Here is a 26,853-nt window from a genome sequence, read left to right on the forward strand (position 1 = left end):
CACAAACTAGTAGGGGCACTGTATCCGTCACACCTGAAGCACATATGGACTCCCATTATTGATACTTAGCCATTTTTTTGCCATTGAAGAGCAGAGCAATTTAGTTTGCAAATGCCATATAAACATTAATCAAGGTTCACAACATACCTCTGGGGTAAGCAAGTATTATTCCCTTATGTAGGTGTGCGAACTACAGCCCTAAAAGGTTAAGTGTTTCTTCTGAGGTTCCTGGTGAACCAACTGCCAGGCCTAGAGGACTAGGTCACTGAATCAAGCCACTCCTTGCTTTCTGGCTTCACCCTATTTGGAGGCAGCCTCTGAGTTTCCTTTTCACCGCATCACTTCACATGAAAACGGTGCTAAGGGCAGAGGGAGTAGATCATAGTATCTATGATACAACATTTCCCTGTTTGCCTCCTCAAGCTGCACCAGATGTAAAGATGTGCCATGGTACCATTTTATTTCAAATAACAGCATTCCTCTACGCCGTGGGCAAAAAACCCCCAGTCATATTCAAACCACTTGCAGAAATTCAGTAAGAGCATGAAACAGAGCTGATGAGAGCTGTTGCCTTCTTCAAAGGCAAGATTTCACTAGTCACCTGCTTAGCAGGATCTTTTTTCCAGTGAGAGGCAATGGCTCTTGGCTTTCTCCACTCACTGATCTCATCAGGAGTGGGGAACCACTTTCTCATTCAGAAGCCAACAATTTCAAATCATCTGTGAAAGGGAGGGGCTCCTGGCTCTTGTATGTATGTCCTGCACACACATTTTGTCCTCATGATACATTGGTTCTGCTGAATAATGTTTCAAAAAGATCTTCTTCATATTCTAGGTCAGCCAAAGAAACCAAAGGGGTCAAGCAACAGGCTGTCCTAACACCTCTTATGAGCAGAATATGGAAATCCCTTCCTCTTTTCACTACTTCTTCCTCTGGAAGTGCCTCGGGGGTGCTCACTATCTCTTCTGTTCAGCTTTCAGAGTGGAGTTAGCACCAGCATGTCCATGCAGACTCCTCAACCCTGTCCTGGGTCTGAGGCCATGAACACCCAGCCCCAATGTCAGTCAGAGACTGCAGGCAAGGGTAGTCCCACATTGTCCCTCTAGTACCTTAACGCCCATCCTGAAAATCAAGCTGATTGGGATGAATTCTGATGCAGCACTCAACCCTCTGGAATGAATTAACAACATATTTATCTTTGCATACTATTACATCCATTTAGTCAGAGAAAGGCTGAAGGCTGCAACTTGCATACAGAAGATAAACTGGCAAATTAGCCTGCTGCAAGCAGCCCCCAGCCACTGTCATTCAGAAGATCACAAAGGCCCCATCATTTATTGTTTTTATTACTCTCATAGAAAAATAACGGCTGTTTCTTTACTTACTTTTCAAATTCTGAGTCCTTCATCCTAAAACAGGTGATCTCAAGAATTTGCCTTAGTATATGCCCCTGTATCCATCCTGCATGGCTGTAGTCAAAAAGTCTGCAGCACCTGATAATGTTTTTCACATTCTTTGCAATCTACAAATTACAGGTGATTTCACGAGCAAGAAACTAATACTGACACAACTGACACAAATGCAAGTACTGGAAAGCTTTGCTACCATATCATACAAAATGCCATTTTGTACTTATTTTGATAATACAGGACAATCTTCCCTGGCACAGTAGAAAATGTTATAATAACATTCCATGAGAAATTAATATTTTGCTTTTACTCAATGTCTAAGGCAATTTCCTTGTCAAATGGCGCTAGTGAACTTCAAAACTCTTTTAGGCAAAGCAACGAATTTCAGATACAATTTGTATATTTTAAACAGTAGGCAGAGGATGATCTTCCTTTAATGACTGAAACCTAGAGATTTGCTGGAAACCAAATATCAAAGATCAAGGCACGTATACATTTCATAAACATCAGTGAACTCCAGAATATCAGTGAATTATTTGTTCTATGTATATTAAAATATCACTTCCTTTCAAAAATTATCAAAATCAATAAGATTTAAGGGTTGAAAGAAAATATATACTTGGGACAAACCGACAAATATATTAACATTCTCGCAATCGCAACTGTCTTCTCCCAGTCTGTTAAAAATCTCAACTACCTGGACCTTAAAGTAAACTTACAAACTGAAAACTGACAATAAAATTAGTATTGAAGTCTTTCATGCTTAGACTGTTCTGTGTCGAATTGTTCAGCTTACAAGAATAAAGCCTTGTTTAAAAATATCACTCTTTTTAACTGCTATTTCTGCAAATGCAACTGGGGAATTGAGTCAGGCTGTGTTCTTTCTGGCTCACATAATAGCAGCAATAAAGATTCTGCCACTGCTCCTTACTCACTCATTCGAACGCGGCTGCCTGAGACAGAATTAAATCCAGCTCGGTTGCATGTGCTCTGCGGTGCTACCAGGAGTAAGAAGGAGGAAAGTCCTTGGAGGGAACCTGATCAGAGTGAAGTCAGTACTTCAATGGAGCCAAGATTTTGTATCATCTTGTTTGTTTTCACCAAGAGTCGAGACTCCAAGTCCAGTACTCCCACTGCAGAGCCTTTATGCAGAGTGAAGAGGCCTATTTGTGGCTATAACCATCCACTGATGTAAGCAAAGGTTGCCCAAAGTAAGTAGCTATGAATCAGGCAGATTCGGCTACTCCTTGGCAACTCTGCCTAGCGAAAAAGGGTGGAAGAGGATAAAGCTTTTTATCTGGCTGAAGAAACGAAGAAGGAAAAAACAGGTTTTATTTATTTAAAAAAAGTCTTCTCCTATAGCAATAGATACAAAACAACAAAGGAAATTCAAACTCAAAGAAAGGATTAGACTTCACCAGAGTAGGCTAGGATTTATCTTCCTTGCCACGACTGGCAAAACATTTCCACCGCAACTCCAAGCTTTTTATGGAGAAAGAAACATAGCAATATTGATTCATTTCTCCCTGTAATCAGATTTAACTGAAATGTATTATTTAATGAGTGAAGCACAGGTTTGGATACTGTGGTGCCTGGCACTGGTGGTACATTTTTCTGCCAGTTTGATGCAACCATTTGTCCTTACAGGTTAGATAAGCTACGTACCAACCAGTTTATGCTATCAGAATCTTTCAGCAGGGACACTAGAAGCAATGTTCCTATTTGTTCTCTGGAGTATTAGTGATATCACAGCATTTTTAGCAGCCACAGGGCCTTGCCATAGTGTCTTTGGCATAACGCGCTCTGTTGTCACTGACACATGCCAGCTGGCTGCTGCTCCCCACCCCAGCAGTGACTGCGTTTCGGCAGCATTTATGTATGTGAAGCGCTTGGGGATCCCTTGGGAAGAAGGAAGACAATGAATATTTTAAATATTTTCTTATACTTCAGCAGCACAAAGGATATCGATTGAAAACACATCCTCTACACGCACTGCAACAGAAGGAACTTCCAGACACTCCCTTATGCAGACTGCAGCTTACTGTGAGATGATTTCCTGCCACAAATCACTGAAGTTCATTTTGCTACCCACACAAGTGTTGCCCATCACTGTATATCAAGGCATTTTCCTCAGCAACTGTGTGTCCTATGGATCTGGGCTTGTAAGGTGCCACCTGTGTCAAGCGTTGCTTCCCTCTCCCAGCCTTTATGGAACTTGTGTGGTGGCTCAGGCTACTTGGCAAGGGTGGGAATGAGATCTGGAAAGGGGTTTTCATGCATTCCCATTACCCTAAAGTCCTGAATTCTGCCTACAGTAAGATATAGCTTACTTCTGATGTTGAATTAGTCTGAAAGAGGTTTTAGGGAATCCCTGAGACAAACAGGCCCCCAACATTACAGTTAGGAGCATTGTGCTTTGCAGAGCAGGCAGCTGGCTGGAGGGGGAGGCAAAGTTCTGCACAGATGCGCTGCAATGTCTTGCCTATCTAGGGGGATCTGCACGGAGGATAATGGGACAGACCCAGTGTTTCTTCTGGAAGAAACAAAGGCTGCTTGCCCTTAACATGAGGATCAGAAGCAAAATCTGTGTTCAAACTTGCAGTTGCTGCCCCTCATTAGAGCCATACAGTCACCCTAATAAACAACATATGGGAAATCTGGGGTTATTATTTGCCAAGAAAGCAAAAATAGCAAAATTTTAATGGCAGCATTAAGAAACATGCTGCAAGGAATAAGTTGGGGACAGAGTGGTAAAACATGCTGCCTTCTTCCATTTTTGTGAAAATGTGTCAAAAATGCATAAATTAGTAAAGAAAAACCCATACTATAACACCTGGCACTCTCTCTGGCAAAAGGACTAGAGCTCAGATGTGCTTTCAAGGCAAACTCTGTAACACAGGACAGCTTGGAAGCTTACCACCCTGCTAACTGTCCCTGAAGGGACTGTGTATCAGATCCACGGTCTCCAAAACACCCTTCTCGAGAGCGGAGGAGGTGCACGTGAGGCAAAGCTGGCCAGGGCAGGAAAAGGAAGACCCTCAGTCACTCTGCTTCCAGTCTGTCTCAGGACAGACTGACAGCAGTCTGTAGCAGTCTCTCTGTCTGACCGTCCCCTTCCTTTCGGCCAGCACACCCATGCAGAGACATACGCTTAGATTTCCTGCCCTTTATGGCACCCTGTTGTAAGAGGCACTGGGGGATGAAAAGGGATGATGGGGAAGCTTTTAGAAGTATGGTTATGTACCTTATTGACACATGGAAGACGTCAATCTGCAAAGATCTATCCATCTAGCATATTACACGCAGAGAGATACACGCATCAGATTTTGTTTGTTTTGTTAAAAAAGAAAGAAAGAAAATAAATGCCTGAAAAATATTCTTCTCTTGCTATAAACACATCAGTGCTCATTTTCCCTATATTCTACTTTGGGCCATTTTGTGTAAAATCTTTAATTAAAGTTTTTCTTTGAAATTGTCATCATCAAACCAGAAGAAAGAAAGTAAAAAACGGAAGGACACAGCTGTGCATATATGAAGTGCTATTCAGTACCAAATGAATTGGAACAAAATAAGTATCGTGACTGTTATGCTCTTAGTTTTGGCTCTGTATTCTCAGTAGCACAGTCTAACTTGTCACTTTATATTGATTCCATCTGTTTACACTCTGCAGAGTATTGGCTTCCTACAGTGAACATTTCCTATTTACCAGCTGGTAAAGATAGGCCCAAACCAGATAGAAAAGAATTAGACTATTTTCAGATCCTCATAAACATAAAATCAAAAATTAATGGGGGAGGGGAGATAAGAGTAGAGGGAGTGAAGAAAATATATGGGCCTGATGCTTGTTCATATTGATAGCCCTTTACAACCCATTAGCAATTTTTAGAGGCCTTGAAATTTGTGCAGTGAGTACACAAAATAAATCAATTTTCAGTCCTCTTTACATTCTGCTTTACATAAACAGCCTTATTGTAATTGCGAATCAGTCCCAGTACTTCAGTAATCTTTAAAGGGAAACTGTTGGCGTCTGAACTTAGCTAATATAATATTCCCACTCCCACCAGCCAGCTATGACTGAAAGACCTCCATATAGAATGGATGCGCACACACAGTCCACAGCCATCTTTGCACTTTGACAACATGAGTTTTAGTTACTTCTTTTTCATACTTGCCAGATTCCTTTCTTAAGGAGACTATTATTTGGAGGGGCTGACTCACTTTAGGGGAGTCCTTTTACTGTCATTAAAAAAACCTGTTTCAGGTTGCAAGCTTTTCTGGAACAAAGTTTTATTTTTTAACATTCAGGAACACTGTGTCATTGAAGTTGAGGCTCCTTTCCATGGTGCCATGTCCTTTTGCAAGTATTACTGGGGAACAAATCCTGTCCCTATTTTTGGAGTCCTAGCAGCCAAGTCAGTGAAATTGCACTCTATAAAGAAAAAGAAGGTGTATTTGGGTACTTAGAAGACAGGCTGCCCTTTATTGAACAGGTCCCTGCTGCACTGAGGCAGTAGCATGCAGCCAGGGCACCAGCTAGCCAGGAGCATGGAAGAGTCTGGGCTTCTGGTATGGTATGAATGATCTGGTTCTTGTTACTCACAGAACATAAAGAAGTGCGTAAGTATCCCAACTACATTGCTGCCTTGAACTACCTTGAACACTCACTGAGTCAGTAAAAAAGAGCTCTTTCACGCACCATCATTTATATTCCCAGGCACACATCTGTTCGGCATTTGGCCCTCCTTCCCAGGCTGTTCTTTTCTTAAGATGCAGTACTGTGGATCCTACACATTATGGCCATTTTCCTACAATTTGCTGTTACCTTTCTTTCTTGATCAGTTGGGTGGGGTTCTTTTTCAGTTTTTCTTTAAGCCTGCTTCTCTCAGGACAGTGACTTTCAAGAGAAATGTTTTATTATATTTGACTAGAAATGATGGAAGGACTCCTATAGTCAAAACTAAACTTAGAGTTTTGCCCTGGCATTTGAAATACTCAAAATCTTTTCCTAGCTTCTCTATGCTTTACTGAGCAAGTAAGAATGACTACAAAGGCAGTAAGGCTTACTTCCAACAAATACAACAAATAAATTTGGTGTCAGAAACGGGCAAGGTCAGCCCTGGATCACTTGATTAATTGAACTGTCAGCATGGCTACAGTTTCTAAGTGCAGGACAGTGATGAGAAATCCAAGGCTGCCTGTCAGGTCTTTGTTCCCCTATGTCTTTTCACTGACTAGAAGATGCTCTGACCCACCTGCTGCTTTTCTCGATCTTGGCCATTATGCTAGTTATGATGTCTACATACAGGTACATGTGGTAGGTGGTCCAAATGTGGCTTTCTGCCCATACAAGGAGAAAATTACCATTCCATATTTTACTGAGGATGTTAGGAATTTTTTCTTTCGGGTTTGATTCTTTTCTTTGTTTTTAACATGCACATAAAACTTCAAAACCCAATTAGAGTTATGAATATAAATGTATCCTTGAGTGATGATGTACATCCAAACAGATACAGAATAAGATTTGGCTTGGGAACAACCACTGTGATACGTTATAGATAAATGTTTAAAAGAGTATATGAACTCTTAAGTGTATCTGAATAATTATCTGTGTACATCATGCATTTACGTATCTTGCAGTACTTCTTTAACTGAATTGTTCCTGGGATATATATGCAGCAGTAACCTTGCCTTAAGTTAATGATGTTTTCTGTTAGTGTACTAAAATATATGCAATAGCTCTATTTCACAAAGCTGTTAAAAAAATAACATAGAACCTTGTACATTAAATATACCTCTAATTAGGACTTTGGAGGATATTTTCAATTCATAAATTCCGTAATAAGAAGATATTTCAGCAGTTTCTTTTGTGATAGGAAATGCTTAACATGAAAATGTAAACGTTACTCTCCTGTTAGCTGCATATAGCCAAATGAATAAAAGCTACGACATTAATAACAACTATACCAAGTTATGATTGATAGGCTTTTCTACAGCGAGAAAAGATTGTCTTGGATACAATCTGTCCTAACAGCCTTGCGATATGTTAATATTTTATTCAGACTAGAGTGAGGATATATTCAGATGTCCTACTCAGTGGAAGGGAAGCAAATGGGTTGCAAATACTACTGCAGCCCTGAGGTGCAATAACAGCTGTGAAATCAGAAAGATTTTATTCCCCCCTCCCAAATTACAGGCCAAGCCCATGCCAAACACAGCAGGAGGTTGGATTTTCCTTGGAATTTACATCAGGTTATGTTTAATGTATTTCTTCTTCTATGAACAGTCTTAGGGTAGAGCCAACAGATTGTCACACAGTGGTGTAGAAGGCATGGAATATTTTTCTGTGTCCTTGTAAATAATAACTATTATTACGTGTGATACGTGACATTAGGTTAACTTCCAAATGCCCAAATATAATAAAATATCATTATGTTGATAAACAGATTTTCCTGGCTCAATTTGTGCAAAAATAAAATAACAAAAATCTAGCTTTCCCATAGTCACACCATCACTTCCTCCTTGATTCAAAAAAGTGGGTTTGTGCTGTTCAAATTTCTGTTGAGATTTAGGTAGACCAAGCTCTCAGATGGCTAGATACTTCTAAGTAAAAAGAGTAAAAAATGCTTAAAGTACCATTCTTCTGATGTGACAGCATGTTTTACACCAGTCTTGCAGAGGGCTAAGCAATTACAGAAATTGCACAGCCACGGAGAATCAAATTTCTTAAATAAGTCAAGCACTGTTACTCAAGCCACGAGCATCTAGTCACTAAGAAATAAAATCGCAGCGGGATTATGCCAGTCCTACACCAGAGATTTGTTGCAAGACTACTTGAAAGACAGAGTGCTTAGTTTTTTGATGCTAAAAAGGGATTCACTTTGTGGATTAGAGAGGCTTTTAAACTACTACCTGGTACTTTAGCATAGTAAAAACCCCAAAACAACAACAAAACCCCTAAGCATTTAAGTGTGACCAGATCTTCATGATACAACAGCAGGGCAACATCCTCTTAAACAAGTTACTAAAATTATATCGGTATATCAAGAGCAACATCTACTTACCTGAAATGAATTACTGCCCCAGCATGTGGTTTCTGTTACCACCCTGGTCAACATACTTTCTCCTTGAGCAGGGTTTCCAGCTGACTTAATGTCATTGTTTGGTAACTGTGGCTGTTCAACCTGGAAATAAATATAATGAAAAAGATTAGATGAACATAAACCACAAGTTCATCAATGAACATAAGCCACAAGTACATCACAGTACTGTTGAAGACCATTGTAGGGACATCAGTGGGAGAGTTTTGTTTTAGCATGTGAACAGCTACAAATGCAAGAAAGTGGCTTGATCCTGCCTTCGTTGTGTCTGTTCTTCAAAGCTCTGCACTGCTCTTGGGGAAAATCTCCACAAATCTGGATCCCGAGCAGAACAGAGATGTGGCAGCTGCTCCTCTAGCACCACAAGTGTGATGACTCTCAGTGTAAAACATTTTTTCTCGAAGGAATTTTTTTGGCTGCCATAAGGGACACAAAGGAATTTTAGCAGCTTGATCTGGCCCTTGGGATGACAGAGTACTCCGGAGACCCAAGGTCAAGAAAGTTATAGCGCCAATTCTTCCCTTCCCCTCTGCTCCCATCAAATGTTCTTCAGAGAACAACAAGCACGTCTCTTCGTCCCCTTCTCCCTTAGCACAAATCTGAGATCCATTTGTCGCATTTAAATTTCTTTCAAAAATTAAAAATACATTGCCTTGCTTTTGTTTTTGTTCCCTCAACTTCTTGACCTGCACCAAGCACCAGAGCAGGTCATTTTCAGAGTCAACTACCAGCCAAGTTTACTTTCACTAGTGGGTTCTGCAGGTGCCAAATTCCACTCCCTACATATCCTTCTCTGGTTTCAGCCTTAAATAACTGCTTCTGAAAAGCCTTGTGCAATTTTATTGATATCTACATTTATGGGATGAAGTCCGAGAAGCCAAGTTCTGCCATCATTTCAGCCACTAAATTCAGTGCAATTCCTTGAGTTTTAAATAGGGAAAGTAGCTCCGATGACGCCTCCCAGCAAAACTCCTGGAAAAGAGCACCTGTACTGCCCTCCAGTGGTGAAATCACATCGACCTAACAAACCTGCCGTTATTTCTGCTTCTGTACATTGCAGGCAGCCTCAAAGCAGATCTCTAACAAACCAGCTGGCCAAAAGACAAGACCGTCTAAGCATGATCCTTACTTTCCACATTTTAGTGAGTTTAAACGGAAATCAAGAGTGACATCTTATACATCCTCCTCGAACACTGGAAGAAAATCCAACCCAAAGCATACAAAAAGCTTTACCATTTTATTATATTGCATGTAATAAAGAAAAGATTAACCTTTTATTCCAGGAAAGGTCCCCCATTTGTTATTTAATTAGTTTTCACTAATTAATTAGAATTTTTTAAGCTGCCCTGTCTCTCTGGAAGAAAGTGGCTTAGGTCCCTCCCTTTTTCTTCTTTTCTTTTGCTGCTCCTCTTCTTCCTCCTGCTTCCTTTCAAAGTCCTAATCCCATTTTTGTATCCCCAGTATTACACTCCCTCATTCTCTCTTTGTTTGAGAGTTTTCTTAGCTTTGCACTTGCTGGGAACAAAGTTGGACTGGAATTTACAGAATATTTTTTGAGGCAACTCTTTATTGAAGGCCAGATCATACAAACCCACAGGAAAAAATGAAGGAAAAAGAATTTCCCTGCAGATCCCCTTGCAGACTTTAACCCTTTATATTTCACTGGGGGGTTGGGGGGGGGGGGGGGGGAAGGGGTGTGGCGTAGTGTGAAAAATATTTAGTGCTCCACTAAGAAAGCTACTGTGAGAGCACAGATTTGTTTTCGTTTGGGTTTTTTTTGTTTTTATTTTTCAACACTATGGCTCTACTTTCCATTTTACTTCAATGAAGTTAAGAATCCAAACTTAATCTCAGGTCACACACAGCTGCTGTCTTCACAACTTTATTATTGAAAAATCACTTGCACTGGAAACAAAGGTGAATGTGAGTTATTTACTCCTAAAGGACTGAATCCTGAAACATAACAACTTTTCCATTACTGGGTCCACTGACTTAGCTTGACATGTCTTGAAATGAAACAGAGAAGCTAAGTGGCATGTTTTTAAATCCCTGTTAAACTGAATCAGTTATAATTTCTTTCATACACAAGAACTTTCAGTATTAATTTAGACAACAGACTGATTAGTTGTAAAGGTTCATATTTTTACAATAGCAGATCAGTAGCTTAGCAGACCATTCCCTTCCCTTTGGCAATCAGGTAACATTCCTATGGCAACTATGCCAATTACACATACAGAAAAAGGGATTTTAGAAAAAAGCATATCATATCTCTGTGTCACTAGAAGCTCCTGTTAGCAGCTAGATTCTGCCTTAAGAGCTAGACAACTCACAAGTGATTCATAATTACAATTCAGGAGCAATTTGACTGCATAGTACGGAACACTTACCTTTTGAGCATGCTGGTACTTCTAGCAACTTTAGTGAACTTCGACAGAAAGTCAAGATATGGCACAGTAACTTTGCCAATATTTGGGATCTGTATTTCAATATACATGGATCAGTCCTACTGTGACATCAGATTTTTTAATTACTTCATTTGCATTGCTTTTTCTAAAAAAGCAAAAATAAATTTTTCTTATAATTTTGTTTTGTTTATTACGCATTACTACTACTCAGCAACTTGTCTGGAATTAAGCAGAGCCTTAATTTAATATCTGGTAAATCCTTCCCCAAAAAATTACAACCTACAAGTCTTTCCATCATGTAAGATAAAGATTTCCCAACTCTCTAGCTCTATGATCTTTCACATGTATATATGAAAGTATATTCATTCTCATCAGCCTCACTGATGCATCCTTCTCTTGTTCCAAAATACTATTCAAGGTGTTTCAGGTGTATATGTGTCCCCCTAATGACAATTTAGTATTAGCAAAGAATTTAACATCAATCTGAGCTGAAATGGGCTTAACCTGTTAAGATTAGTTTAAAATGCAAATTTAATAGATCGGTTCACTCAAATTAAACAAACAAGCAAGAATCAAGTACACTAGGAAAAAAAAATATAAAAACTTAGTCACCTACACTATCAGGACAGAAATTTAAGTGCACAATAATGCTGTTGCAGATTGTGCATCAGAATCCTCCCCTATATTCGATAAGCATCAGTCATGATATCATATAAACACCTAATGTTCCTTCTAGTCCAATCTGACAATGGTTTATAAGGTAGCAAAGACCAAAAGTGAGCTGAGAAACTCCCTGTACAGATAAAAAAGAGCTGGTCTGAGCCTCAGAGTTCACAACCTAATCTATACACATTCATAACACTGCATGTATAGGAATATAAGCTATAAGATCAGGGGTTTTTTAAATCAAAAAATCTGCTAGTAAATTGCAACTCTTTCAAATACTGAGATATGCTACACAGACAAAATTCTCATATAAACATACCAATTGTCAAATTTAGTTCACATTACTTTTGCAAGTTTTCTATGACTTTCACTTGAACAGAAGGTTTTGACCATGTCTAGCATCTTTTTAATAGTATTGGTCTGGGACCTGCTCCCACTGCAATTTTGCTCTTGGCATAAATAGGAACAGCCTCTAAACGATTATAAACAGCAATGACGCAGCATACCTCTGCCAGCCCAGCATCAACTTCAACTTCTGTTAGATGGAAGAGAAAGGTTTCAATTGCTCTCCTGAATTCACCCTTTGTGACTGTCAGCATCTGACCAACATCAAGCATCTGAAATGCTTTTTTCATTTCATCTTCCTTTTCAGCTATCTTTTGAAGTAAGATCTGCCCAATGTCCCAGGAGAATAATGTGGGATCTGGGACAGAGCTCACAGGCGTAGCTGTAAAATATATTAGGCAGTCCTCAGATACTCCCAAGTCTGGAAAAATCACGTATTTTTCTCAGAATCCGTTACAAATTGGTTCATTTCTAGAAATATGTAAGTAAATCTGTTATTCTTTGTCCACTGATTTGAAAGCAATAAGTAACCAAACATAATTGGAAGTATTTAAAGAAAAGATTCAGGGTTTCCTCTTTCTGCTACTACAATCAAAACAGTAAGTTGGAATACACAGTTAAGTTTTAAAAGTTCAAAACCAATAAATAAAGTTACAGACATACGTTCCATGACAGCAGCCCTCTCACTTCAAACTACAGAGAGGATCTCTTTGCCTTGCAAAATTTAGAGACTTCATTCAGTTATTGAGCTTTGGGTAGAGATAACATGTAGTAGTGGGGTCAACATTCATTCTCTGTATATGGAGTCTATGGCTGGTAAGTAATTTAGCACGACAGCCCCTTTCCCTCTAAAAACACAACCAATGGAGAGTGGAAGTACCTGACAGTGCAATATAGTGTACAGGAATGCCTTATATTACTTAAGACATCTCTGGCTCTCATTAGACTTGAATAAGAACTAAACAAGGATGAAAAGATTTGGCCTGATGCTTCTTTTGGATTCATAATGAGCCAAATTCAGCCATAGCTATGAGCATTTAACTACATTCTACTTGAATCGAAGAAGGTTTTGTACAGAAATCTGAACACTGGGGCTCGCTCATTGGCAAACTTTAATCTAGGATCTGCTCTTAAAATATAACTGCCTTCAGAAGAAGATTTGTTTACAAAAAGCAAGGTGGCAAAATACATACAGCTTTGCTGCAGTTTTATGAAAGCCAAATTTTTCTTATGCTCATCCCTTCCTTACAATGAAAGTATCCAATCATGGACGCCTTGCGCATTTCATTTCAACTTCAAGCCACTCTGACAAAAGAAAGCATTCAAATTCACAGCTGGATACAGCTTCAGTGAAATCAACAGAGCTATCACAGCTTACTCCTACAATGAACCTGACCCTAAATCTAAAACTACATGGCAAGGAGTAGAGGAAAAGTGACATGAACAGTGATGTAGGAAGCCTCTCATGATAATAATTAAAAATTATTTGCAAGAGGGAGGTCCGCATTAGGATTAACAGCAAATTCATACTTGATTTGAGCAAACTATAAATCTTACTGCTCCAGAAAATGAGCTTTCTGTGGAAAGTGTATAGTCATTTCAAATGAGTTCCCAAAGGATAAGACGCATATCAAATCTGGTAACGTGTTATAATTGTAAACAGTCCTCTTGTAGTAACTTCAAACCAGAAGTGAGACAGTGGTCCAAAGAAGGCATCTCTCTTAAATTCCAATGGACTTCAGAGAGGAGAAGAAAATAAAGACTTTGTTTCCTCACGTACAAGCAGGAGGAACAAGAGTTGGGTGAGAAGGGCCATGGCCTATTCCACCCTCTCTTCATCAGTAGAATTAGATTGATTTTGTTCGGGTCCATAGCATCCAGCAAACACTGGATCTGTGTATCTGTGCACACAGTGTATCTGTGACAGACAACTTCTCTCAAAGTAGTGAGAGAAATGTGCCCCAAACCCTAAATAGCACAAGGGCTCCTTGGCTGCCACAACCTGATACATTGAAAGGCACCACTGAACCCCAAACAAACAATAGGACAGAAAGGACTGAGAGGATGATGCTACCTCAAAGTTACACAGTGCTTGTCCTCTGAGCAATAGAAGGATTTTGATTTAGAGTCCCAAGACTGTGAACACTTAGACTTCAGTACAAACCTGCAGCTGATTTAATTGAGCGCTGCCTGCTGCCACACAATGATGCTCTGTTTTGTGTAGAATGTGGTCCTGGGGTAAATATGATGCCTTGAGAGGAGGGCTGCAAGGCCCTGAGGTCTTCTGCAGTTGTCACTTTAGCCATGGTCTCCTCTGGGTTCAAAACAGGATTATGAGAATACACCAGATTATAGGACATGAAAAGAAGCAGTGCGGCTGGCGACAGCAACAAGAGAGACAAAAACTGATTTCTTGACATGAGATCTAATTTGTTGATAAAAATATTGACTGAGACAGTTCTTGCTGACTAGCAGTGACCAGATGAGAGGAGTTCATGATTTCTGTGGTTGTGCTGGATACTATCTCCTATGTCAGCACTTTCAGTTTAGAGTAGGAAGGTAAAGTGGTAGACTAACTCCTTTACCAAATAACACAGGATTATCTCTGGAAACATTTTTGGCCATTATCTTGAAGGCTATGCACATTGAAGTACTCTAAAAATCTTTAAAAACATTTTAGTTAAGAAAGCCTGCTATTTTATTAAGCAGCACTGTTGCTTAGATGTTTAGACTTTTAGACTTCTGCAGGAGAAAAATGCATGTACCAGACACCAGCTCATTACACTAATTACTCTGTTTTATGAAGAGCTATTATTAATTTTCCGCACCAGGAAATCTGAGGCAAACTATACGGTAAGTATAAACAGAAGAGCTAACTGGGAAAATAACAATCAGACAGAGATAGTATTGCGCGGCATATGCAACAGTTTCGTAAGTGTAGCTCACTGTTGACCCGCTAGGCAATGTTAAACGGTCTGCATCTGCTCTCAGCAGCCATACAGCTCGAGCGGTGCCTGCGGTTGCAAACACCATTAGCTCCCAGTAGGAATACTGAGAGCTGACGATGCTCTACCGCTCAAAACTTTGGGAGGTGCCGCTCTGGGGCTCATTCAGGTACACTGAGACATTTGTGGAATGTGTTTGGAGCGTTAATAAAATAAGGGTTATGCAGGTGATGGTGCTATCACCCAATCTTTTCCATGCTGTTTTACAGTCATTAGTTACAAAAATACTTTCAAATATTGGCAGTCTTTTGCACTGGATCACAGGGTAATTCTATTGGTACTTGCGTAGCTAACCCAATCAGGCACTTCAAAGGAAAAATTTATGAAGGCCCTGTTTCTTCCATTACAACCGTAATTCAAAATTAGAAATTTGTTTTCTCCCCAAACTGAGTGGCGGTCAGAGAGTATAATATCTCCTCTCTCTGATACATGCAAATCAATTCCACCTTGCTCCTGCCATTCAGCTGCCACAGTACAGAAAGCAAATGTTAGCACAGGGGACTCTATGAGTTCTGTAGCCTTATGAAACTCCAGCACACTACGCACAAATAACAAAAGCCATATAAGCCATATAAGGAGGCTCAGTCAATTCTCTGTAAAGGGAGATGAGAAGTAAAAATCAAGCAGATGTTGCATGACCAAGTGAAAGACAGCAGGACAAGAGCAAGACTTACTAGTCCTCTAGCAAAAACGTAGCACTGTGCAGCATTTTACACAGGTAGGAAAACCCTTCTGCCCCTGTCTCCCTCACCCCCAAAAAAGCCCACAGAAAATGAATAAACAAACAAAACAATCGCAGTTCAAACACTTTAAGTTTTCATTACCTACCTCAGTATTTTGGACTACTAGGAGGAGAAAAGGAAAAATAAAAAAAAAACCCCAACCAACAACTTAAGCAACCTTATACTTATCAAACAGAAATTAAGTAGATCTGAGTAGACCGTCCCCGCTGCTTAACATGCGGCAATTTAAGCAGTTGCTGAGTCCTGTTGCTGGGCACTGCATCTGCATCCTCTGTACGCTCAAATTGTTAGAATAACCTCTGGGTTTTGACCAAGCTTGAGTCAGGCAGCTTCTTGGGTACATTTCAGGAGTTTGCTTGGTCAGGAACCATTCCCAATGGGTAGTTTGTGTGCAGCCATCCTTTTTCAAAGGGTGATAAGCGTTTAACAGTCTGGACATGGGTTATTCCATGCCAGTTCACCTCAGTGCCAAGAAACAGTGACAAGTACAACTGATTTACTAGCATAGCCCATCTACAACAGTAACCCCTGGCAGATGTCCTAGCTCTGTAGCTATCCATTAAAAAAAATTAGCCTCCAAACATTCTTTCTCCACCATTCAGGTGGAAAACAACCTTTTCTTCTTCATCTGATACATGGCTAAGTGTCATCATTAATGCAGCCACTAGGCTGATAAACTCACAGTGGCATCAGTGCAAGTTTGACTCCCTAGAAACCGTAAAACAGGGAGCGTCCATTTCTCAGAGGCCGAGAGCTCAAATGAACGGGTTCTGGCTGCAAGATCTACCCCATCATAAATGTGGGCAGACAATAAGCATATTTGAAACAAACAAATGCAAGCCAATCCTGCCATTGCCTCCTCAGGCACCACCAAGCTCTATCTCAGGTACTGGGGGTTTGGTACTAAAGAGGCTGTGCCAGCTATTTGTACCGTGCCCAAGCCAGAGGGAAATTCACCGTGTCTTCCACACTGCTCTACCCTTTTTACAGGGTCAGCAGACATACTTAAATCAATTTGTTAGCAAAAGGACTGTTCAAACAGCTAAGGCAGCAACATCCATGTGGCTCAGTAACTAGGCTACAACAAAAATACTGTAAGTAGAAACACATCCTGCTGCTGCTGAAGTCATTAGCAAAGCTTTGACTTCAGAAAATCAGGATGGAGCCCTAAACCACTCTTGTGAAAACCTAATGCAGCTGGTATTTTTCTGCACCTCTAGACATTTTCTGGTGGAAATATATGTCCATCTGGTCTACCAACAATCAGCTTGCCTTAGCTATCTTTCACAGATCCTTCAGAAATAGTTCATGAAGTCCATATACTGAAAGTCAAAGATTACTGATACAAAACAGACAAATTTAAAATTTCATCAGATACTGAGCCTGTATTCTTTTCTCACTTACACTGCCTTAACACCTGTGAAATATTAGCGCATGAATCAAGAGCAACTTACCTGCACTGAATAGCTCTTGATTTATATGTTACTTGGAATTCATGCTGGTGCACAAAAGGTCATAAATCATATTCTTTGCTTATATTTTTAAGTACACTCTTACTAGTACAAGGGCAAGATCCTCATTTACTATAAATCAGAATAGCTCTGCTTGCTTTCCTATCTTCAGAAGAATTACAGCATTTATAGCTACTAAGGGATTTGGCCCTCATTTCAATAATTTAATTGATAAGAGTTTCGCAAGCATCTACATACCAGGTTCTGGCATCTGAGGCATGTTTCACTATAGTTACAAGATGGATGGATCTTGCAAATGGTATAAACATATTTCTGGCCGGTTTAGATACAAATGTAGAAGGCAGTTTCTAACTAACAGAATAATGAGGCTCTGTTACAGTGTTTCAGTCAGAACCATGGGACCACGTCCTTTTCTTTTCTTGGAAGAATAAGTGAAACTTTAGAATAGAATCCTTATTCTATTTGTTTCTGAAAGCTTCACTGTTTTGTATTGTGTTTGGCAAGACAGATAGCAAGTCTCACCTTCATTTTCTCTTAGATATTTTTTTTTTTTAAAGCCTAGCACTTTTGATTTTATGTAACCTGGAGTAAAAGGATCTCTGTAACCTTTATTTTGTTTTATTCTACTTAAAAGAGTGACAGTCTCTGCAACTGTCAGAGAACAATTAAGGTTATGAATTCCCTCATGCAGATCAAGAGTGAAGTTTGTCGTTCTAACACAAGTTGTTGTTCTCACCATGGGGTTATAGCAAACAACCGGCCGCAGAGACACCTCAGAATATAAGCTCCTGCGTGATCTCAAATGGGCTACCAGAGCCTTCTACAGTATGGTGGTTGCACCTGGACTGGCTGCCAGGTGCCCATGCAGCTTCTCTCTCCCTCCTTCTCCTCAACAGGACAGGGGGAGAAAATAAGATGGAAAAGCTCTTGGTTTGAGATAAAGACAGCGAAATCACTCGTCCGTTAACCATCACCATCAAAACAGACTCAATCTGGGGAAAATTAATTTAATTTATTGCCAATTTAAAATAGAATATGATAGTGAGAAACAAAGAACCTAAAACACCTTTCCCCCACCCTCCCCTTCTTCCCAGGCTCAACTTCACTCCTTCATTCCCAACTCTTCTACTTCCTCCCCACAAACATTTCAGGGGGATGGGGAACGAGGGTTCCAGTCAGTCTGTAACAGTTTCTTCTATGCCATTCCGTCCCCCTCATGCTTTCCTCCTGCTCCAGCGTGGGTCCTTCCCACAGGCTACAGTCCTTCATGAACTGCTCCAGCATGGGCTCTCCACAGGCTGCAGCTTCTTTTGGGGAATAGCCACCTGCTCTGATGTGGAGTCCTCCGTGGACTGCAGTATGGATACCTGCTCCACCATGGTCTGCTCCAGGCACCGCAGGGAAATACCTGCTTCACCATGGTCTCATGCAGGGGAAACTTTTCCCCAGTGCCTGGAGCACCTCACCCTCCACTCCTTTTTCTCATACTTTGACATCTGCAGGACAGTTTCTTACCTCTTTCTTTCCCCTTGCTCCTCTCTCTCACACACAGCTATGCTGTATTTTTATCCTTTCCTAAATATGCTTTCACAAATGCACCACAGCTGATAGACTCACCTGTGCCCTACAGTGGGTCTGTTGGAGCTGGCTGGAAGCAGCTGCATCTGGCATGGTCAGCCCTTGCCCTCTTCTTGCAGAGGCTGCTCCTGCAGCCCCCCACTACCAACACCTTGACACCTGCACCAAATACACAGGGCAAGTCTACCCTGAGATCCAAATGGTGGGTGAAGCGGGGGCTTCCTGGGAAGCCACTGTTACCATCCCCCTCACGTCTCTTCCTGGAGCTCCCTGTCTCTGAGGATGCAGCATCTTTGCCGATGTTTGTTAGGCACAGAAAAAATTCTGGTGTGCAAATCACAGTCTATCCACTGTAAAGATGGTGTCTTCTCATTGCCTTCCTTTTCTTACCTCCCCAAATACAATTATTAAATCCTTAATGAATATATTTTCAGTCTGCAGTTACAGCTTCTCCCTATTCTCTTCCCACAACTTGAGGGGAAAAGGCTGATTCTAGAAATATCAACTTCTCAGAGCCAGATTTTGCCCTATTCAGAGGATAACCAAAGAAGTTTTCTTCTCACTTCATACAATCCAGGAGAAACAGTAGTGGCACTTGCTTTATGGGAAATGCAAAACAGAAGCAAAGAAACATGAAAGCTCTCTAGAAAGAGTGATCAATCACTTAGATACCATACCCTCTCCTGTGTGTAAGCTGTCCTTGTGTGACACGCTAAGGCAGAGCTTTCTGGATTCCAGCATATGTGTATTTCACACAGACAAACCACGTCCAAGGGCCTTGCTCCTGAAAAAGAACTAATCTTATTCAAGTGGCTGAGCATGTTCACTTGTTCCTGTGTTTATCAAACAAGGAGGTACAGCTGGAAGCACACCTCCAACTGACCTGGCACCACTCTAATCTGTGGTGATAACCTTCTTGCTACAGCAGATGATGGCTTTTCAGCAAATATAAAAACTTCCACTCCAAGATTCAATTCTGATGAGTAATGCAAAACACTGAGATAACATACAGGATGTGCATTTTATTTTGCAAGAGAGTTTTTATATACTACGAGCTCAGGGACTGTGTAATTTTGTGTCCCAAAGGCAGAAATTCCCCCAAAGTTAAATCCAACACGCAACACATCAAAAAAGGAAGTTCAGCAGCACTCGGGCCACCTCCTATACTGCCCTGCACTTCCTCAGTGTGGAGCAGATCATTCTGATTATCAGGATCTAAGTTGGGCTATAATGACAGACTACTGGCCGCTAAAGGCCTTGAACTATAAAGGCTCTCTGTTTCAGGAACTTCAGAGGAGAGGTGAAAGAACTCCTGGCAAACAGAACTGTGGAATAAACCACACAGAAACCACATTCTTCTTTAACAGGGGCAGTTAGGGGTGACCTCCCCCCTAAGATGATTTCTTTTCTTTCTTTAGCCGCCTTGAACGGAACAGCGGAGGATTTCAACAGCCATGCCGCCTTGTCTTCAGCCCAAACCTGCAGCCCTCGCCTTGAGAGGGCGCGAAGCTCAGAGGCACCTTTCCCTCCACCCTTAGCAAGCCCCTGTGCCAGCAGAGTCCCTGACCCCGATCTCCAGAGCAAGCAAAAAGGCCGGTCCCCGGTGGGGCGGGGGGTGCGGCGGGGCACCTCCTCCGGCCCCGCCGCACCCCCCGCCCCACCGGGGACCGGCCGCCGTGCCAGGCCCCGCTCCGCGTTGCGGCGGTGCAACGCCGCCGTCGCGCTCCGGCCGCCCCCCGCCGCTCCCTGCCACGTCCCCGCACTGATCTGCGGCGGGCTGCGGGCCCGCCATCCGCGGCTCGTTACCTGCGGCCCGGGGCGGGGGGCGCGGGGCCCGCCGGTACCGGCAACCGTTCGGCGCCGCTTCCAGGTCTTCCCGTTGCCGGGACGCTTGTTGCCATAGTAACAACGGCATTCGCGCCTGATTGGGTGGAAGAGGCGCCGCCGTTCGCATGGCAACAGTAAGGCCGGTTCTTATTGGATGAGGAGCTGCGGCCCTGCCCTGCCCTGCCCTGCCCAGGCCGCCTCCTGAGGGGACAGGGGCCGGGCCTGGCGCTGCCCGTTGGAGGCGGGCTGGATGCCGTCCATAAGCGGGTAACAGGAGCCGCAGAGCCGCGCTGTGCCATCGCCCGGAGCGCCAGCAGCCGGTACAACTAACTCCGGCGCCCGGGCTGGTGGAGGAGAAGATCAACATGAGCCGGCAATGCGCACTTGCAGCCCAGAAAGCCAACCGCATCCTGGGCTGCATCAATAGAAGTGGGGTCGAGGGAGGTGATTCTGCCCCTCTGCTCCGCTCTGGTGAGAGCCCACCTGGAGTACTGCGTCCAGCTCTGGAGTCCTCAGCTCAAGAAAGACGTGGACCTGTTGGAACGGGTCCAGCAGAGGGCCACGAAGATGATCAGAGGGCTGGAGTACCTCTGCTATGAGGACAGGCTGAGAGAGTTGGGGTTGTTCAACCCGGAGAAGAGAAGGTTCCGGGGAGACCTTATAGTGGCCTTCCAGTACCTGAAGGGGGCCTACAGGAAGAATGGGTAGGAACTGTAATGTCAGGGAATGTAATGATAGGACACGGGGTAAGGGTTTCAAACTGAAGGAGGGTAGATTTAGATTGGATATTAGGAAGAAATTCTTTACTGTGAGGGTGGTGAGACAGTGGAGCAGGTTACCCAGAGAAGCTGTGGATGCCCCATCCCTGGAAGTGTTCAAGGCCAGGCTGGATGGGGCTTTGAGCAGCCTGGTCTAGTGGGAGGTGTCCCTACCCATGGCAGGGGGGGTGGAACTAGATGATCTTTAAGGTCCCTTCCAACATGAACCATTCTATGATTCGATAGGGCCTGGGCCTGAAGCCTCATGTAGGGAAGTGGGGACCACCCCGAGGTATGGCTGTGGTGGCCTTGCTGGTGGCGTACCCGCTGTCCAGGCCCAGAACTGAGCAGCAGCCATGGGGGTGATAGTACCTGCTCACCCCAGTTGGTGTATGAGGGCTTTTGGTTTAAGATGCTGTTGAGCATTGCAATGAGAAATTGGGCACTTTATGGTTTAATTCAGTATAAAATAAATACTTTTTCATGGTGTGGTGACCCATGTGAAGTATTGGTGGGGTGTTACCATCTTGACTTAAGCCCTTTTTGTTCTTTGCAAAAGGACTGCATAAATTACTGCAGTCTGACATGATAAAAGAGGCTTTATTCTATGGACTTTCATAAGCTTTGGTGTATTTTTTTTTAAATAAATTTAATAAGATTTGTTGAAAACTATATTGTAGCCACCATCTGTAAAAAATAGTGTTTCTTGCAGAGTCCAGACACTGGTCACGCATCAGCAATTAACAAACAATGCTTTCTGTTTTCAAAAGTCCATGAACAAGTTCAATATTTTGGTAGTTCTTGATATAGAGTAATGCCCTACAGGGCACGTTAAAGCTTTGATTCCTACAAATATTTGTGTGTGTAACTTAACTTTCATGTGGTCCCTTTGAATTCAGTTGTAGTGCTCATTTAGAGACAGTAACTTGAGCAGAAGTATGTAAGATTGCAGAATGTAATGACTGTACATAGCACCATAGTTATTGCTAGAAAAAAAAAAAGGAATAGTTTTGAAACGATTTCTTCATTTCAAAGACTTCATGTAAATTTCTCCAGATTACTGAGTAAAAAAGTGACCAATGATCCATATTTGCATGGTTAAAACCCAAATGTTTACTGCTTGAATTGGCCCATATCTTATTTTTGTTTATATATCTTTTTCATCCTGTTTAGAATACACAGGCTTACACAGATATTTAATATTAAAAGCAAAGTCAGAACTAGTTTTAGTCTCTAATCTCACTGGGATTTACTGAAACAATGAACATATGCAGAAGGGTCTGGCTGTTAAGAGAGAGCGACCCCTAAGCACGTGTGGCTGAAGCACGGTGGTTAAAGAACTGAACTGGAAACCCACCGCAGATCTTCCTCTGTGGGTTTAAGTCCTGCCAACTGTGGAGTGGTGGCAATCCTGGGAACTGAAAGTCTCCTGCAGCATTTCCAGGATTATCTGTTCCAGTAGGGTTAGAACCACCTTTGTGGGGTGGGAAGGGTTGCAGCAGCAGAAAGAGTTAAGGTGCAGAAGCAAAGAGTGGTACATGAATTACCTGGGAAAAGTTAAAATCTGGAGTGGAGCGAGCTTTGAGTAGGGAACATTCGTCATCACCTATACTGCCTCTGGTAAATTTTTCATGTATTTATTAAGCCCCAACCATTAGATTATGTGATGCATGGAAAAAATAAAATTCTGTCTTCCCAGTGGAGCTTGAAATCAGAACATTTTCCTTGATTCTTATTTTGTTCTAATTGGTTCACTCGTGCTGAGTTCTTAGAGCTCTCACATATTTTATGGGTGACTCTTTTCCAAAGCTGCAAGAAGGCAGATGTAAGGCCTGCGAGGGCTGAAGTCTTAGCACACTGTTACACCAGCTGTGTTACTGTTATCTGCGTGTGAGGATTAAATTGTCATCTTATGTTCAGTGCTGGCAAAAGCTGAGTGTGTGACAGAGATGGTGACAGTGGATTTAACGTCTGGGTGGCAGTTACTTTGAATATCACTCGTACCACACATATCAGGCAAGTTGGCATATTAGTGGTTGAGATTGGAATCGGTCTGAGCAGTCAGCTGCCATTACGTTACCGTTCTTTCTGCATCTTGCATGCTGTCACACAGCATGTCTTGTTGCAGCACTCCCTCCTACAAAACAATATTCCTTCCAAAAGTGGGTTTTAGTTAATTCACTCCATGTGGCAGCATGGATCTGTCTCCCCTTCTTGCTGAAGGACAAGATTCCATCTTTATAGACCATCTTTTCACAGGTGACACCTGGTCCGTATGTGAAACGGACTGTTCCCAAGTAGAGACCGCATTCGGACGATTGCGGAACTCTCTCAGAACAGCTCTGACAAGGACTTGGGAGGTCGCCTCCGAGCCAGGGCAGCACTTGAGGACATGCTTTAGCTCCTTGTAGCTGCGGTTCACAAATCAGCCTATTATCTGAAAGCACCCTCCATATTGGTTTAAGTTAATATGTCAGCCTGTAAATTACAGCAGCTGAGGAGCCAGCACACATTCGCTTCTGCTGTCTCTCCTCCACGGTGGCCATTTCTGGCAGAGAGGCAGAGTGGACAGCTGGAGGTGGTAGCTTCTGAAACTACTCCAGCATGCATTGCCAGGGCTTGTCATCTGTGCACAGTGAGGACTCCAGCAGTTGTTGCGTGGCTTTACAATTTTAATCATTGATGAGGTGGCAAAATCCAGAAAAACAGCACTGGCACAGCCCAGCTTACCAAAGGAACTTCATTTTGGTTCCTGCATTAGCAGGGAGTACAAAGGCTTCTCCTCCCTCTGTTGGATTGGTGTAAACAGCGTCACTGTTTCTAAAACCAGTTTATGGTAAGGAGCCCTACACTGCTAATAGTAATTCCCGCACATCGGGGTCCTAAAGTACAGAAAATCGCCCTGCATTTTTGGTAAACTTTTCTCACATTCATTTTTAAAGACCATGCAGCTCAGATGTTTTCAGAAGGACACTGGGTGTCATATGCACCTATGTGTGATTCAAGCCTGAGAGCTGGAAAGAGGCGTTGTTCCATCCTGCCTGCAGAATCTGCCATTGCTCTCTCGTCTTCTAGAGGGGTGATTTATGTGCAGATAGACCAGGGCAGAGCGGCATCAGTGTTGTTGACTTCCCTGCCACTCCCTGAAGAGAGAACAGCAGTTTTTGCTGGAGTATGACTCGACACTTAAGGTCTAAAACTCATTATGCCAAAATCTGGGTAAGTTTTATTTTAAAATGATGGTCTTCCTTTTTGCAGGCTCCCTTTATGTTGCCAGAATGAAGCTGACTATTGGTTGCAATTATTTCTGTTCTATCTGGGTGATACGCAGCATGACAGGTAGCAGAAAATACTCATCTGCATATGTTTTATAATTCAAACACTGGAGGACACCAGTCTGCAGATCATGTAGTAAAGAAATCAAATGGATTATGTAGTGAGCACACCGGCAGCTGAGAAGGATGCAGTGAGATTAGGTACCACCATTTCTATACGGTGTCCTTCCAGTGAGAGTGGTCACTGGGTTTGGGATTTTTTTTTTGTTCATGTTGTTTGATTCAGCTGAATCTTTGTTTAGCTTCTTCTTTTGATTGAAGAGGCAAATGCTATTCCCTAATCCTCCCTCTAAACCTTTGCTGGTAGCTACCGAGTGGCGTTATTTATAGCCCAGGCAAGACTAAATGGCTTATAATAACGGTGACTCAGGCCTATAAATCTTTATAATTATTGCCAGAACTATTGGTGCCATGTTGTGTTGCGATGCGCGTACAAAAAAGTGCTGAGAATCTTTAATGGTTACTCATTAGCTTTCTTGTCTTTCCTCTTTGCTGCCCAGCTTCACTGCAATGAACGCTTAAAACCTTTTGTACACAAAACTGTGCAAGAATTTCTTACCTAGATTAGTTTCCCCTCAGTTCCTTCATGTTAACGCTTTGGAGGGTTCTTACTGAGGCAAGCCACATCATGCTGCTGGCATTTGAGGCGCCCCACGGACAGAAGCTGCAGGGGGCATAGCTAGGAGCCACGGGGGTGCTCAGCACAGCCATGGGGCTTTCTGGGGCCCTTACGGCCAAGACCTGTCCAGTATTTCTGGATGTGCACCTGCTTAGTGATGGATCGATCCAGGGAAGTGGTATATTTGGTATATCCATGAAGGTATATGGCCAGTGATGGTTGCTTTGAACGAGCGTTGAGGGTACTCGGTGTGTTACGGGAAACAGGGTTGCCTCTTGGTGATCTGAGATACCATTGAAACGAAGCCATCCAAATCTGCCCCGTGTCTTGCAGATTTGTATCACTAAATGGGCTACCAGCTGTATAAATATAATTAATCTTTCTAGCGAGCTAACTTTGCAGCAGTTACCTCAGCAGAAGCAGCTTCCCAAATCTGAATGCTGAGGGGAGAAAAAAAAAACATTGTCTTGGTTTTCTGGTATTTTTGTTCTTGATTTGCAGTGCATTTGTATCAACGAGGCACTCTCTCCAGAGACAATTTGGGGCACTTGGCCAAGGGGTGTCTGTGTTTGGGTGGAAAGAGTCACGGTGACGTTTGGCCGAGCCCTGAAAGTCAAAATAGGAAGGAGTTTACCACCTTCGGATTTTAACAGAAAGACTTGAAATGCTCCAAGGACCAGAGATCCAAAGGTAGAATTTCAGCACGGCTTACGTGGGAAAGGGCTTTGACCAGGCACCTAATAGCACAGAAGGCAACAGAGTCAAGGGGTAGGAAAGAATAGCTCTGAGGAGTCTTTCTGGTCCTAGAAAGCAGATTCCTGCTACGCAGCAACTTTGTTGTCAAAACCAAGGAGTACCAGCGTAGCAGTAGGTGCACAATAGATTGTCACAGAGGTTATTACTCTTTATGCTAAAGAAATGCTTTTTTTGGCCAAACTAGCTGTTCCCCCTCCAGCCCAGTAGCTGGTGGCCCTCTGCACAGGCTCACTTTGGCAACGGCACGCGTACACACCTGGCTGTTAAAAATGTGGCTACTGGGGGCTTTGGGGGCTGGTCATCTGCCTGTAGCAAAGGAGACAGGCTGTCCCTGGGAATGGGAGGAGGATTCATTCCCCGGTGTCTTCAGATACGTGAGAAGCCTTTTAGGCAGCCAGTAAGGATGTATTGCTCATATATCCTCAGGATTAAGTGATTTAAGTAGATTTTTGGTGCTAATGAAATTTTCTTCTGACTCTAATCTGCAGGAACTGTGGGGAGATTTTGTCTTCCTCTGTAGCAAGAAGAAAGTCTCCTACTCCTGTCTTTTTGCAGCTTACTGTAGTTTGTGGGTTTTGGTCTCCTGTATGACAGAGACTCGGAGGACTCCTCAGCATGGAGTTGCCCAAGAGGTGCAAGATAAAAGTGTGTAAAATATCACTGTGCTCTCTATTGTACTCTCGCGTCAGAGACAGCTCACGGGGTCAGATGGTGGTTTCAGTTGACGCCATCCTTCTGTGGCTCTTCTGTCACATATTAGGTGTGGGTAGGGGAGAGGATGTGTGGCGAAGACTACCTGACCTGAGAAGGAGTTCTAGAAAATGAGCCAACCACAATG

General features: G+C 42.5%; 1 protein-coding gene across 1 annotated transcript in view; it reads right to left on the bottom strand.

Moving 5' to 3' along the window:
• EFCAB6 (EF-hand calcium binding domain 6) overlaps positions 1-20,604 on the bottom strand; it is a 113,681-nt gene extending 93,077 nt beyond the window's left edge. Inside the window, exons 1-2 of the mRNA XM_063320085.1 lie at positions 20,527-20,604; positions 8,471-8,590 (exon numbers count right to left, since the gene is read on the bottom strand). The gene's annotated coding sequence lies outside the window, so the exon portion shown is untranslated. The remainder of the gene's footprint in view (positions 1-8,470; positions 8,591-20,526) is intronic.
• Between the last annotated feature and the right edge of the window lie 6,249 nt (positions 20,605-26,853).

Source organism: Chroicocephalus ridibundus, chromosome 1 (genome assembly GCF_963924245.1).
Source record: "Chroicocephalus ridibundus chromosome 1, bChrRid1.1, whole genome shotgun sequence".
Classification (NCBI taxonomy): Eukaryota; Metazoa; Chordata; class Aves; order Charadriiformes; family Laridae; genus Chroicocephalus; species Chroicocephalus ridibundus.